Source organism: Aotus nancymaae, unplaced genomic scaffold (assembly GCF_030222135.1).
Source record: "Aotus nancymaae isolate 86718 unplaced genomic scaffold, 86718_ANA_hifiasm-v0.15.2.pri h1tg000016l, whole genome shotgun sequence".
Taxonomy (NCBI): Eukaryota; Metazoa; Chordata; class Mammalia; order Primates; family Aotidae; genus Aotus; species Aotus nancymaae.
Genome location: NW_026988428.1, coordinates 72,187,576 through 72,199,902, shown reverse-complemented (window position 1 = coordinate 72,199,902; position 12,327 = coordinate 72,187,576). Strand labels below are relative to the sequence as shown.

Sequence of the window (12,327 nt, the reverse complement as noted above, 5' to 3'; positions counted from 1 at the left end):
GGAAAACAGCATCCTTTGTACCTTGTCTTTATACAAAGGCTTGGAGAAATAGGGATCAGATTAGCCAGATGTGGTAGCGCACACCTGTTGTCCCAGCTACTTGGGAGGCTGAGGCGGGAAGGTCACTTTGGCCAGGAGTTTGAGGCTGCAGTGAACTATGTTCACGCCACTGCCCTCCGGCCTGCACAATAGAGTGAGACCCTGTCTTTTAAAAAAGAACAAGAAAAAAAGAAATAGGGGTCAGAGAACGGGAGGCTGGGGATTGCACAGTGACATGACCCACTGGGTCCCAAAAGTTGATCGCACCCAGTTGTATACTCACCTAGGGAGGTAGTTAAATATAGATGCCTCTACATTTAGAATTAGAAATTCTAGGCTGGATGTGGTGGCCCATGCCTGTAGTCCCAGCACTTTGGGAGGCTGAGGTGGGCAGCTCACCTGAGATCAGGAGTTCAAGACCAGCCTGGCTAACATGGTGAAACCCCGTTCCTACTAAAAATACAAAAAATTAGCTGGGCGTGGTGGTGTGCGCCTGTAATTCCAGCTACTTGGGAGGCTGAGGCAGGAGAATCACTTGAACCTGAGAGGTGGAGGTTGCAGTGAGCTGAGATCATGTCATTGCACTCCAGTTTGGGCAACAAGATCAAAACTCTGTCTCAAAAAACAAACAAGCAAAAGCCCCGAAATTCTAATTCAGTAGGTCTGGGCAGAGTCCAGGAATCGCTGTTTTTACCAAGTGCCCTGCGATGATCCTGATTAAGAGCTGAATCTGGGAACCATGCTGTTCTCTCATCGGTCACCTCTGCCTCTGCTTCACACAGAACTGGACCACTGCAGCTGGTGCTCTACTTAACGGCAGGCACTCAGTCCACCTGGGTGACTTGATGGAGTTATATGAATCTGGGAGTGGGCCTGGGCCAGCTGGGGCAGGGCTTTCCCCTCACTCTTTGCTGCTGCCTCTGTCACAGACCTCGTCCCATCTCCTAGGTGGGCTGTAGGCCTCCCCTCAGGCTGGGAGCACAGGACAGGGAGAACAAGCCTGAGCCTCTTGCTGGGCTTCAGGATAAACCAGACACACAGAATGAGGATTGGGTTACCTTCCCAGGAGCCGGAGATCCGAGCTAGGCAGATTAACTTGTTTATGAGGGTTTTCTCCATTGCATCCCCCCAGGGCATGGACCTAGTTGGCTGACCTTGTGTGGACCACCTGTTGACAGGGCTTCCTGTGCCCCAGCATCCTCCAGCCCTCAGCGTCAGGTGCTCTGACTTGCAGCAACTGTGTAGTTAAGCGCCTCTTCTGCCTGGCAGCTGCGCTCATTGCCTCCTAATTATACACTTGGGGGCCTCCCTTGGAGGTAAAACATTTTATCACAGCCTTAGGGGTCTGCTCCCAGTGTTGCATTAGTTCCAAATGATGAGGACAGGGAAGAGGTGTAGGGACACAGGGCTGAGAGAGATGTGTAGGGACACAGGGCTGAGAGAGATGTGTAGGGACACAGGGCTGAGAGAGATGTTAAGAGACAGATGCAGAGGGATTGGAAAGAGAGGAAAAACAAGCAGGAGTGAAAGATGAAGTGTTAGAGAAAGACATAAAGCAAGGGAAGTTAAAATCTGGAAGGCAGTGAGTGGTGTTCTTAGCACAGATTTGCAGAGGGTAGTAACCCTTGCTGTTATTTCAGGAGGAGTGACATACGTGAGCACTTTTTTCTTTTTGTTTAAACAAGTTCTTTTATTTTGTCTTTTTGAGAGGGGTGTCTCGCTGTCACCCAAGCTGGAGTGCAGTAGTGTGAGCATAGCTCACTGCAGTCTCTTAATTCCTGGGCTCAAGTGATCCTCCCACCTCAGCCTCCAGAGTAGCCAGGACTACAGGCATGAGCCACTATCCTCGCTAATTTTTTTATGTTTATTTTTTGTAGAGATAGGTTCTTGCTGTGTTGTCTAGGCTGGTCTTGAACTGCGAGGCTCAAGCCATTCTCCTGCCTTGGCCTCCCAGAGTACTGGGATTACAGGTGTGAGCCACTGTGCCCTCTAAACAAGTTGTCGAGTAGGACCTAGTAGCTAGACAAGATGCGATAGTAGGAGGTTTTGGGTTTGCAGCCACTGGCTGATGTTTTCTACCATGTTTCCCTGCAAGGAGATCCTGGGGATGTGGGCATGTGTGCAGTGACTCACATGACCACAGCCTCCCTGGTTTACAGCCTCAGCCTTACATACCTGTTCTCTCACCGACACACCTGTCCGCTCAGTGACCATGCCTCGTGATCTCGACTCTGTGCTCCACCCACTAGGCCGTGGCTGCTACTCACACAGCCTCTTGTTTGCTCCGTTGACAGCCACCTCCCTCCTCAAAGCACAAGTTTCCTGGGAGCTGTGACTTCTCTGCGGATCAGTTGTCAAATCCTCCACAGGCCCTTGCACAAAGCATTTTTCCTGTCTGCGTCTCAGATTTCTGACCTGTAAAATGAACCTCAGGCTCACTGCTCATGCCTCCTTGCTGTGTGGAGCAGTGAATTAACGTCTTTAAGGAACTTGTTGCTTGTGGGATGAAAGATGCCAAAGTCAGCTTTGCTCCTCCACCCCCACCTGCACTCCTAATAGCCAAGCCCTGCTCTTCCTTTCTTACTGTTTACCATACAGATAAGCCCTTGATGACCAGAGCAAGTCATTTAAGGTCTGTGAACCTGGGTGGACCTCAGTTCCCCAATCCACTGATCTCTGAACAGCCGCCTCCTACTCACCTGGCAGCATTTGACACTGTTGACCACCCACTGCCTCTTCTTTAAAGTGTAAATAACACATGCTCATTGCTTAAGAAGAAAGAAAGAAAAGTGAAGGCTGAGGCCGGAGGATCACTTCAGCGTGGAAAGTCTAGGCTGCAGTGAACCGAGATTGCATCACTGCACTCCAGCCTGGGCAACAGTGAGACCCTGTCTATAAAAAAAAGCAAACAAAAGCCCACAGTTTTTTCAAAAGAAAAAATGAAATTCAACACTATATACTGGAATTTAAGTAAAACATAAAAACCACTATTCCTCTCACCTCCTCTATACAATCATGAAATGTGTCTCATACCCAGCCTCCTGGCCAGGCCCACTGGCTCACACCTGTAACCCCAGCACTCTGGGAGGCTGAGGTGGGTGGATCACGAGGTCAGGAGATAAAGACCATCCTGGCTAACACGGCAAAACCCCATCTAAAATACAAAAATACAAAAAAAATTAGCCAGGCCTGGTGGCCGCACCTGTAGTCCCAGCTACCCTGGAGGCTGAGGTAGGAGAATGGCTTGAACCCGGGAGGCAGAGGTTGTGTTGAGCTGAGATCGCACCACTGCACTCCAGCCTGGACGACTTAGCCAGACCTCATCTCAAAAAGAAAGAAAGAAAGAAAGAAAGGAGGGAGGGAGGGAGGGAGGGAGGGAGGGAGGGAGGGAGGAAGGAAGGAAGGAAGGAAGGAAGGAAGGAAGGAAGGAAGGAAGGAAGGAAAGAAAGAAAGAAAGAAAGAAAGAAAGAAAGAATCCAGCCTCCTCTCTATCTGCCAGTCCCCCCAACCCCGACTCTTGGGCTGGGCGGAGCCACCACACCCGGCCTCACTGCAGGTTTTAATGGATGTTCTATACTATGTAATGAGTGAATTAATTAGTTATTTGGTAGCTCTGTTTTGAGACAACTTGGGGCTTCACTCTCCTCCTAGAATTAACTTACAGCTGGTGAAAGAACAGAGGGACAGTGACCACCAGGCCGGCCTCACCCAGAGAACTGACAGCAGCATCAGTGTCTCTTACAGCAGCCCCCTTTCCTCTGTTCCCACTGTCACCTCCAACCTGGGACTCCCTAAGCCCAGCGGGGAAAGGAAGGGCCGTCTACACAGCCATCTGAACCCTGATCCTTCTTGGGTTGGAGAATTGCTTTGGAAAAACCAGAAATCAAGAATTGGTGCTTGCTGAGATTTGCCTGCGGGAAAATTTGCCCTATCCTTGGGTTTGGCTTTTGCCATTTCTGTCCTTTCTCACGCTTTCCTGTCTGTTTTTAGAATGTTCCCACTGCATGAGGCATTGTCTCTCCACCACACTTTATTGTCACGGGGAAGAGTGCCCTGAAGACCCTTGTTTCGTGTTACTGGGGCCCAGGATTGCTATCTGCAGAGAGATAGGGGTCTGAATAGATCTGCCTCTCAAATTGTCCTGCATCTGGGGTTTACAGGAGTTGGGGGAGGAGACTGAGGAGCTGGAGACAAAGCTCTGTGGAGCCCGCTAAGGATTTTAAACTCTCTCCCATGAAGAGCCTTAGATCAGCCACAAGTGGGAGAGTTGCCATTTGCAGCTCCATCCATCTTTTTTTGTCTTCTTTCATTTGCATAGATCTGAGCCAGTTAAGCATCAGTTAATACTCTTCTTATAAATCAGATTTAACCCAATTTGTCACTCTCATTTTTTTTTAACCTCTAAAACAGCACAGGTACAGTATCCCTATAGATATATCCCTGAAACATTCTGTGCAGTTCAGATTTTTTTTTCTTTCTTTAGGGACTGAAATATTTTAAATTCATTAGGAGGGCTTTATTTCAGGCATCCGTGATGGATCTGCTAGCAACAGGAAAATAGTTCTTTCATTTGTGTGTGTTTATTATCAAATCATAGAGTGTAACACTTACAATGGTCCCTAAATGTCATCATTTTATAACTAAGAAAGCCAAGGACCAGGAGGTCACTGGGATCACAAAGGCGTGAAAGAACAAACACCAAAACCTTGATCTACTGACTCCTACCCCACTGCTCTTTCAATCACAGAACAATAAAATATGGCAGAATTTAAAAATTGTTATCTTCCTATATTTTCATTTTATTTTTTATTTTTATTTTTGTTTCTTTTTCTTTCTTTTACCCTTTCCTCTAGTGTCATGTATTTTCATTTTCATCTCTTTTTTTCTACTTTTTAAAAAAATTATTATTATTATTTTTTAATAAAGACGGGGTCTCACCATGTTGGTCAGGCTGGTCTTGAACTCCCGACCTCAGGTGATCCGCCCGCTTTGGCCTCCAAAGTGCTTGGATTACAGACGTGAGCCACTGCGCCCAGCCTCTTTTTTCTACTTAAAAACATTTTTATTTCTATTTTTTATAATTCAAAGGCATATAATATTAAAAGGTGCTTTCCCAGAAGTAAATACCATAAAAAATTTAATATGCCTTCTAAATGTTTTCTATGACTCTGTGATACCTATACACATACACATAGAAGCCCCTATACTTACAGACATAAGTGCATTTTAAAAAGAAGTTTTAATTTCAGAATAGTTTTACATTTGCCCAACATTGTGAAGGTAGTCCGGAGAGCTCTCACTTAGCTCACACCCAGTTTCCTCTGTTATTAGCATCATGCATTAGCCCCGGTACATTTGTCATGATTAATGAACCAATATCGGACATAGCTCAAGTTCATATTGTATCCGGAATTCCTTTTAGATAGACTTTTTCTGTGCCGGGATCTCTAAAGTTATCGTGTCTCCCTAAGTTCCTATTGGCTGTGACAGTGTTAAGTTTTTTTTTTATAGCGTCACTTTTGCAGTATATATGGCAACCTTTTTTCACGTAACTATATGTTTTGAACACCTTTCTGGGTTAGTGTGTGAGGCCTTCCACACCCGTTTAACTCACCACAGTGTTCTGTTGAGTGGCTCTACCCCATCATTTTACACTGCCCTTGGCACAGAGCTCTGTCTGGAAGTGTCACCGGACCTGGGTGCTGTCTGGTAGATTAGACAGACACTTCCGCTGTCTTAGAATCTGGACACTGTGAAAGCAGAGAACATGGATGTAAATGAACTGACGGAGCTCAGAGAAAGGGAAACATGTGGCCTGGGGCACTGCTGTTGTGGCAACCCTTTACCCCATGCCCTCACCCCACATCCCTCACCCTACACCCTACACCAAGTGACTCTGTGTCCATATACAAGAGTTTGCATCTGTGGTTGAAGCATTTTCTCATAAAAGGGTAGGGCTTATTTCTAGGAGGTCCTACAAAAGAAAAGCACTTGTCAGCAATATGGACCGTCCAGCCATGGGGCCGACAGCTGTGGCATGCGGAACATTCCTGTCCCTGGAAATCCAGTAGTAGCTTGGTGGACACCTGTCAGGAGTGCTTGAGTAAAGCGTTGATATTAACCTTGAAAGAAATTTCTGATCATCATCCATTATAACCAGAAGAGATCTTAAAAGTGACTTGGCCCAAGGTCCCACAGCCAATGGAGGTAGTGTCTTCTCTTACTGCCTTTTCCCCTGGCCCTGCCAGCCCAGAGCTGTCCCTAGGGGTACATCCAATTCATAATCATTAATGAAGACAAAGCTTCCAGATACTCACAGTGTCTCCATTACCTCAGAAGGGCCAGTACCTAATTTGAAACAACTTTCTTTTGTTTTTTTAGACAGAGTCTTGCTCCATCACTCAGGCTGGAATGCAGTGATGCAGTTATGGCTCACTGCAGCTTTGAACTCCCAGGCTCAAGTGATCTTCCCACTTCAGCCTTTCGAGTAGCTGGGACTACAGGTGTGCACCATCATACCTGGCTAATTTTTAAAAATTTGTTGTAGAGACAGGGTCTTACTATGTTGCCCAGGCTGGCCTCAAACTCCTGGTCTTAAGCGATAAAACAACTTTGTTATGTTTAAATTACACCTGAGGTTTGCTCCTCTGCAGATGTCCCCTGGAATTGGGCACAGCCTCTGATTGGCCTTATTCCCCTCACTTAAATATTTGCCACTATCCCAAACCCCATGTTCAACACTTCAGCCATGGCCTTTTCCCTCTGACCTCTAATTTGCACAGGCCCTTCCAGCAGAGCTCCACGCCGTTCTTGCCCAAGCAGAGATTACAAACATACTGCTTTGAGGACTGACCCTCGCAGACTTAGGACTTCAGCCAAAGTAAGGGGGAACTAGACAACCCTCTTTGTCTCATGCCACAAAGGGTCCCAGCAGGCCTTCCATACACAATCTTTTTCAGTAAGGAGGCAGGGAGCCAGGGAACCAGGGTCTTTTCCTCTCGTGCAGCCTCGTGAGGTTGGCAGGACAGCATGTGACCCATGTCTGGGCAGAGGCACACGCTTTTAAGTGCCTTGCTGGGAAGGTGCCCCACTTAGGAGAGGCGGAGACGTGCTCTACTGGTTTTTCTTACCCAGCAGGTATCTACGATAGACACACTCAGGCAACACTGCTTTCCCCATCACTGCCTGTTGTCCAACACTTCAAAGATGATGGACAACGTATCTGAAGCAGATAGGGGCGGAGGACAGCTGCACACCTGCACCTACTCACCTTCTGCTGTACCTTTGCCCTGCCCCTAACCTGCTTTGGGAACTCAGATCCCTCCTAGGAGGAGATGGATGGGCTTGTTAACAGCTGAGAAGCGCTTTGCAAAATGCAACTGCTTAATCATAAATGAACATTAGAAAGCCACCTGGGGGCCAGGTGTGGTGGCTCACGCCTGTAATTCCAGCTCTTTGGGAGGCTGAGGTGGGCAGATCAGGAGGTCAGGAGTCTGTGAGTAGCCTGGCCAATATGGTAAAACCCAGGCTCTACTAAAAATACAAAAATCAGCCAGGCGTGGTGGCATGCGCCTGTAGTCCCAGCTACTCCTCAGGAGGCTGAGGCAAAAGAATCTCTTGAACCCAGGAGGCAGAGGTTGCAGTGAGCCGAGATTGCGCCACTGCACTCACTCCAGCCTGAGCGACAGAGCGAGACTCAGTCTCAAAAAAACAAAAACTCATCGGCCTGGAGAGGACAAGAGAAAGGGAGATTTCCAGGGCAGGAGAAACTGGGAAGTGACACTGAATGGGGAGAGAGGGAGGCTTTCTGGGGAATTTAAATGATACTGAAACCCGGATATGGAATAGGAGAAAAAATAGCAACTTGCTCTCAGGGTGTCTTTACTCTCCCAAGTGCTGATTTCATTGACCTAAATCAGGTCTCTGCTCCGATTTGCTGGTACCTAGTTTAAGTGAGTCTTATAAATACACAAAGGCGGAAATGCCTGTGTAGGGGGTGGCAAGAGGATGTGGTTCCACTCCAGGACAGGATCTGACTCAAATCACACTTCCTCCTGGATTCCAGACTGTCAGGAGGGATGCCTCTGAGGTGGTGTTTGGAGAGCAGAGCTGGGTTATTCTAAGTGTGGCCTAGGGAAGATCCTGCCAGCCTTGTTAATGTGTGTCCCCACCCAGTGCCCTGCTCAACAGGGCAGAGAAGTGTGCTGTGTGTGGTGGGAGCAAGGAGAGGAGACCAGGACACCTCTTTTCCACATGTATCCCAGTTTCATCCCTTGCTGCATTTCACTGAAATTATCCACTTACCACTACGAGACCTACTGTGTCCTCCTTGAGTCCTTGTTTGGCATACCTTTGTTCCCTTCCAGGGCTGAATGAGTTCAGTCCACATTTATTGAACTGAAAACTCACAGGTCTTAGAGCCTGGAGTAATAATCGGGACCATTTCCTTTCCTTTTCAGGCAAGATGAGCGTTAGGCCGAGGTTGCCTAACCTAGTTAATCTAGCATGGTATCTCCAGAGCATCCAGCTCAAAGCAGGTGTTGACAGAAACTGGGCACCCAGAGAAATGGCGCTGATACTGCTGTGGGGGTAAGATGTGGCAGCGAAGGGTGGGCAAGAGGGCTCCAGATGACTTCTGCAATACTGACCTATCTGCCTGCTGGCCTTGTAAGCAGTGGAATAAGAAGGCTATTGTGTCATCTTTTTGAGGGGTTGGTGTGGCCTTCCTTGGGGTTGAGGAAGCACGTTGGGAAGGGCTAGCAGCTCCCCCTGATCCTCTTCCTCCTGTGATGTGAGAAACACTCTGGGGGTGGGGGGCGCTAGGGGACTGGTAAAGGGAGTTGACTGGGCTGGGAGGGAAACCGGCCCTTTCAAGTGCAAGTGACTCTTTTGTGAGCTGTTTACCGGCTTCATGCCCAAGGGTGCAAATGTGAGTCATTTAATTTAATTGGTTTAATAAGTAAACGGTCTAGGGGTTGGGTATGAGAGGGAGGAGCGGTGCAAACCCTACAGAGCTGCTTTGAAAAGAAACCTGTTGGCAGCCCTCTAGGGAATGGTCATAATTAAACTGGGAGTAGAGATGCTTTGGGAAGCAGGAAGAAGGGAAAGCCCCAGATGTTGATGTGGAAAGAGGAGTAGAGGCTGTAGGTCTGCCACCTCGAGTTCTCAACACCCATCTAAGAAACGGCATTCCTTCATCACAGTATTCGACTCACTGGTGCTGGTGTATCCACAGGGCTGTACGACCACTGCCACTGCCTCATTCCAGTGCACTTTCCTCACCCAAAAAGGAACCTCATACCGTTAGCAGTCACTCCCAATTCTTCCCACCTCCAGCACTGGCAACCATGGACTCTCCTTTTGGCTTCTATGAATTTGCATGTTCTTTTCTTTTCTTTTCTTTTCTTTTTTTTTTTTTTTTTTTTTTTTTTTTGATATAGGGTCTTCCTGTTGCCCAGGCTGCTGGAGCACAGTGGCGATTCACTGAAACTTCTGCCTTCCGGGCTCAAGCTATCCTCCCACCTCTGCCTCCCCGAGCAGCTGAACTACAGGCATGCGCCACCGCACCTGGCTAATTTTTTTTTTAACCAATCCGTTTTTTAATTCTTAAATTCTTGACATTACAGAACTAAACTGAAATTTATTAACATTCCACTCTTACATTTCTTACTGACAAACAATAAATAAAATTCATGAGCCAAAAAACCCAAAACAAAACTAAAAACAGGGAAAAGCTTATAAAACTAAATATGGATCCCAGCATTAACAGCTGAACAGAGAATGTGATTTTAAAATTCTTAGTGGATGATAAAGTTGTGTAGAAACTGAACACTTACAAATTATTTAAAACCTGGAATCACTGACCAGAAATTACACAGTTGGATCATGGGAAAAGAGCAGAAAGAGGTTATCGAGGGAACCTACACTGTTCTAGCTGCACCCCATGCCCTTCTCAGAGGAGAGCCTGGCATTGATTAGATACTGGGCCAGACTAATACTGGCAGCAGAGCCAGTGATAGTAACCTGCCTACCAGAGGAGCCTTCCACTGGGTTGGCAATTTTGATCTGGGCCCCGGACATCTGGCGAATCTCATTAATGTTGGTGCCTTGGCGCCTGATTATGCAGCCAATTAAGTTATTTGGAATGGTAAGTTCATGGGTGATTTGAGTAGATGCATTCAAACTTGCCCAATAGCCTTTCACCTCTGGAGAGCCGGAGTCAATTCCGGTGAATCCGGTCCCGCCGTGCATCATGGCAAAGTGAGACTGTTGTCTTGTCACCTGGTTCAGCTTGGCCAGATCGAGCGGAGAAATGGTGTGTTGTCCTAGAATCGAGTAGGCATCTAGAGGTGGACCCCCCAGGTCATGGGTGGCGTGGGGGTAGCCCGCAGCGTCGCTGCACAGATCTTGGCCGCCCGCGCAGATGACTGGGAAGCTGACCGGCATGGGCTGGTACGGAATGGTCATGACTCTCCCTCGCGGAGACTGGGAGAGCGTCTCCAGCATGACCAGGCAGATCTGCTGGACACACTCGGTAACAGACTGCGGCACGCCAGCGACGGTGATGGCCCGCTTGGTGGAGTTGGGCAGCATGTCCCCCGCCACCTGGACCTGCGCCCCCGTACTCTCGCGGATCTCTTTGATCTTACGCCCGCCTTTCCCAATCAGGGAGCCGCACTGGGTGGCCGGCACCACCAGCCTCAGGGTGACTGGGGGCCTGCTGGCCGCGGTGCTGTTGGTCATGGAGCTGTTGATATCTTCCTCCAGCTTGTCAATGATCATAGCGAAAGCCTTAAAGATGGCATCGGTGGGGCCGGTCAGAGTGATGATTCTCTTCGGATAATTCCCCTCCGAGATGTTGAACCGCGCTCCACTCTCCTCGTGGATCCTCTTAACCTACTCCTCTTTCTTCCCAATGATGCTTCCTACTTCCTTTCCGTGCATAAGAAGCCGAACGGTGAGAGTCACATTTAGTCCACTTTCAATCACACCGGCATCCATGGCGAGCAGCGGGTGGTGTTCGGGGGAGTTGGGCTCGTTACGTGGTCAAGTCTTTGGAGGCTGGCGCGGGGAGGGGAGGTGTAGGCCCAAAAACTGCAGGCGCGAGGCGAGCGAGGGCCGCGAGAGCGGGCAGGCTGACAGGTGGGCGAGGGCGCGGCGGTGGCGACTCCGGAGGCAGGCTCGGCCCTGGCTAAGTTTTATATTTTTTGGTAGAGAGGGGTTTCACCATGTTGGCCAGGATGGTCTCATGGTTTCAAACTCTTGACCTCAGGTGATCCGCCTGTCTAGGTCTCCCAAAGTGCTGGGATTACAGGAGTGAGCCACTGCACTCAGCCTGGATTTGCCTATTCTGCACAAATGGAATCATACAATATTTTTAAGTGTTTTTTAATTTTAAGTATTTTTAATATGTTTTAAGCTTCCTCCATGTTGTAGCATATGTCAGTTCTTCCCTCTCCTTCCTCCCCTTTGCTCCCTTCCCCTCCCCTCCTCTCCCCTTCCCTTCCCCTTCTTTCTGAGGCAGGGTATTGCTCTATTGCCCAAGTTGGAGTGCAGTGGCATAATCATAGCGTTACCAGAAAGGAGTCCAGATCCAGACCTCAAGAGAGGGTTCTTGGATTTCGCACAGGAATCCAGGGTGAATCCGGGGTGGATTATTCCTGCCTCTCTTTTTTAGACCATATAGGGTTAACTTCCTGATGTTGCCATGGCATTTGTAAACTGTCATTTACAAATGCCATGTTGCCAGGAGGGATGCCTCTGAGGTGGTGTTTGGAAAGAGGTGCGTTGTTTTCATGGCGTTTGTAAATGACAGCATGGTGGGAGTGTAAAAGAGAGGAAGACCAGAGGTCACTTTTATTGCCATCCTGGTTTTGGTGGGTTTTAGCCGGCTTCTTTACTGCAATCTGTTTTATCAGCAAGGTCTTTGTGACCTGTATCTTATGCAGACCTCCTATCTCATTCTCTGATTAAGAATGCCTCAATTTACTGGGAATGCAGCCTATCCAATGCCTCTGATAATAGCTCACTGCAGCCTCAAACTTTTTTATATAGACACAGTCTCCCTATGTTGCCCAGGCTGATCTCTAACTCCTGGCCTCAAGCAATCCTCTGACCTCAATTCCTCAAAACATGGGGATTGCAAGTGTGAGCCACTGCGCCCGGCCCATTTCTTCTCATTGCTAAGTAATATTCTGTTGTGTGGATAGACCACATTTTGCTTATCTATTCACAGTTGATGGACGTTTGCATTGTTTCTGCTTTTTGGCTACTAGGAATAATGCTGCT

General features: G+C 48.1%; 1 protein-coding gene and 1 pseudogene across 5 annotated transcripts in view; one reads left to right on the top strand and one right to left on the bottom strand.

The window, feature by feature from the left end:
- Positions 1-12,327, top strand: part of B4GALNT3 (beta-1,4-N-acetyl-galactosaminyltransferase 3) — a 96,812-nt gene that overhangs the window by 37,603 nt on the left and 46,882 nt on the right. The window lies entirely within an intron of this gene.
- On the bottom strand, positions 9,970-11,043 carry LOC105705191 (poly(rC)-binding protein 1-like; annotated as a pseudogene).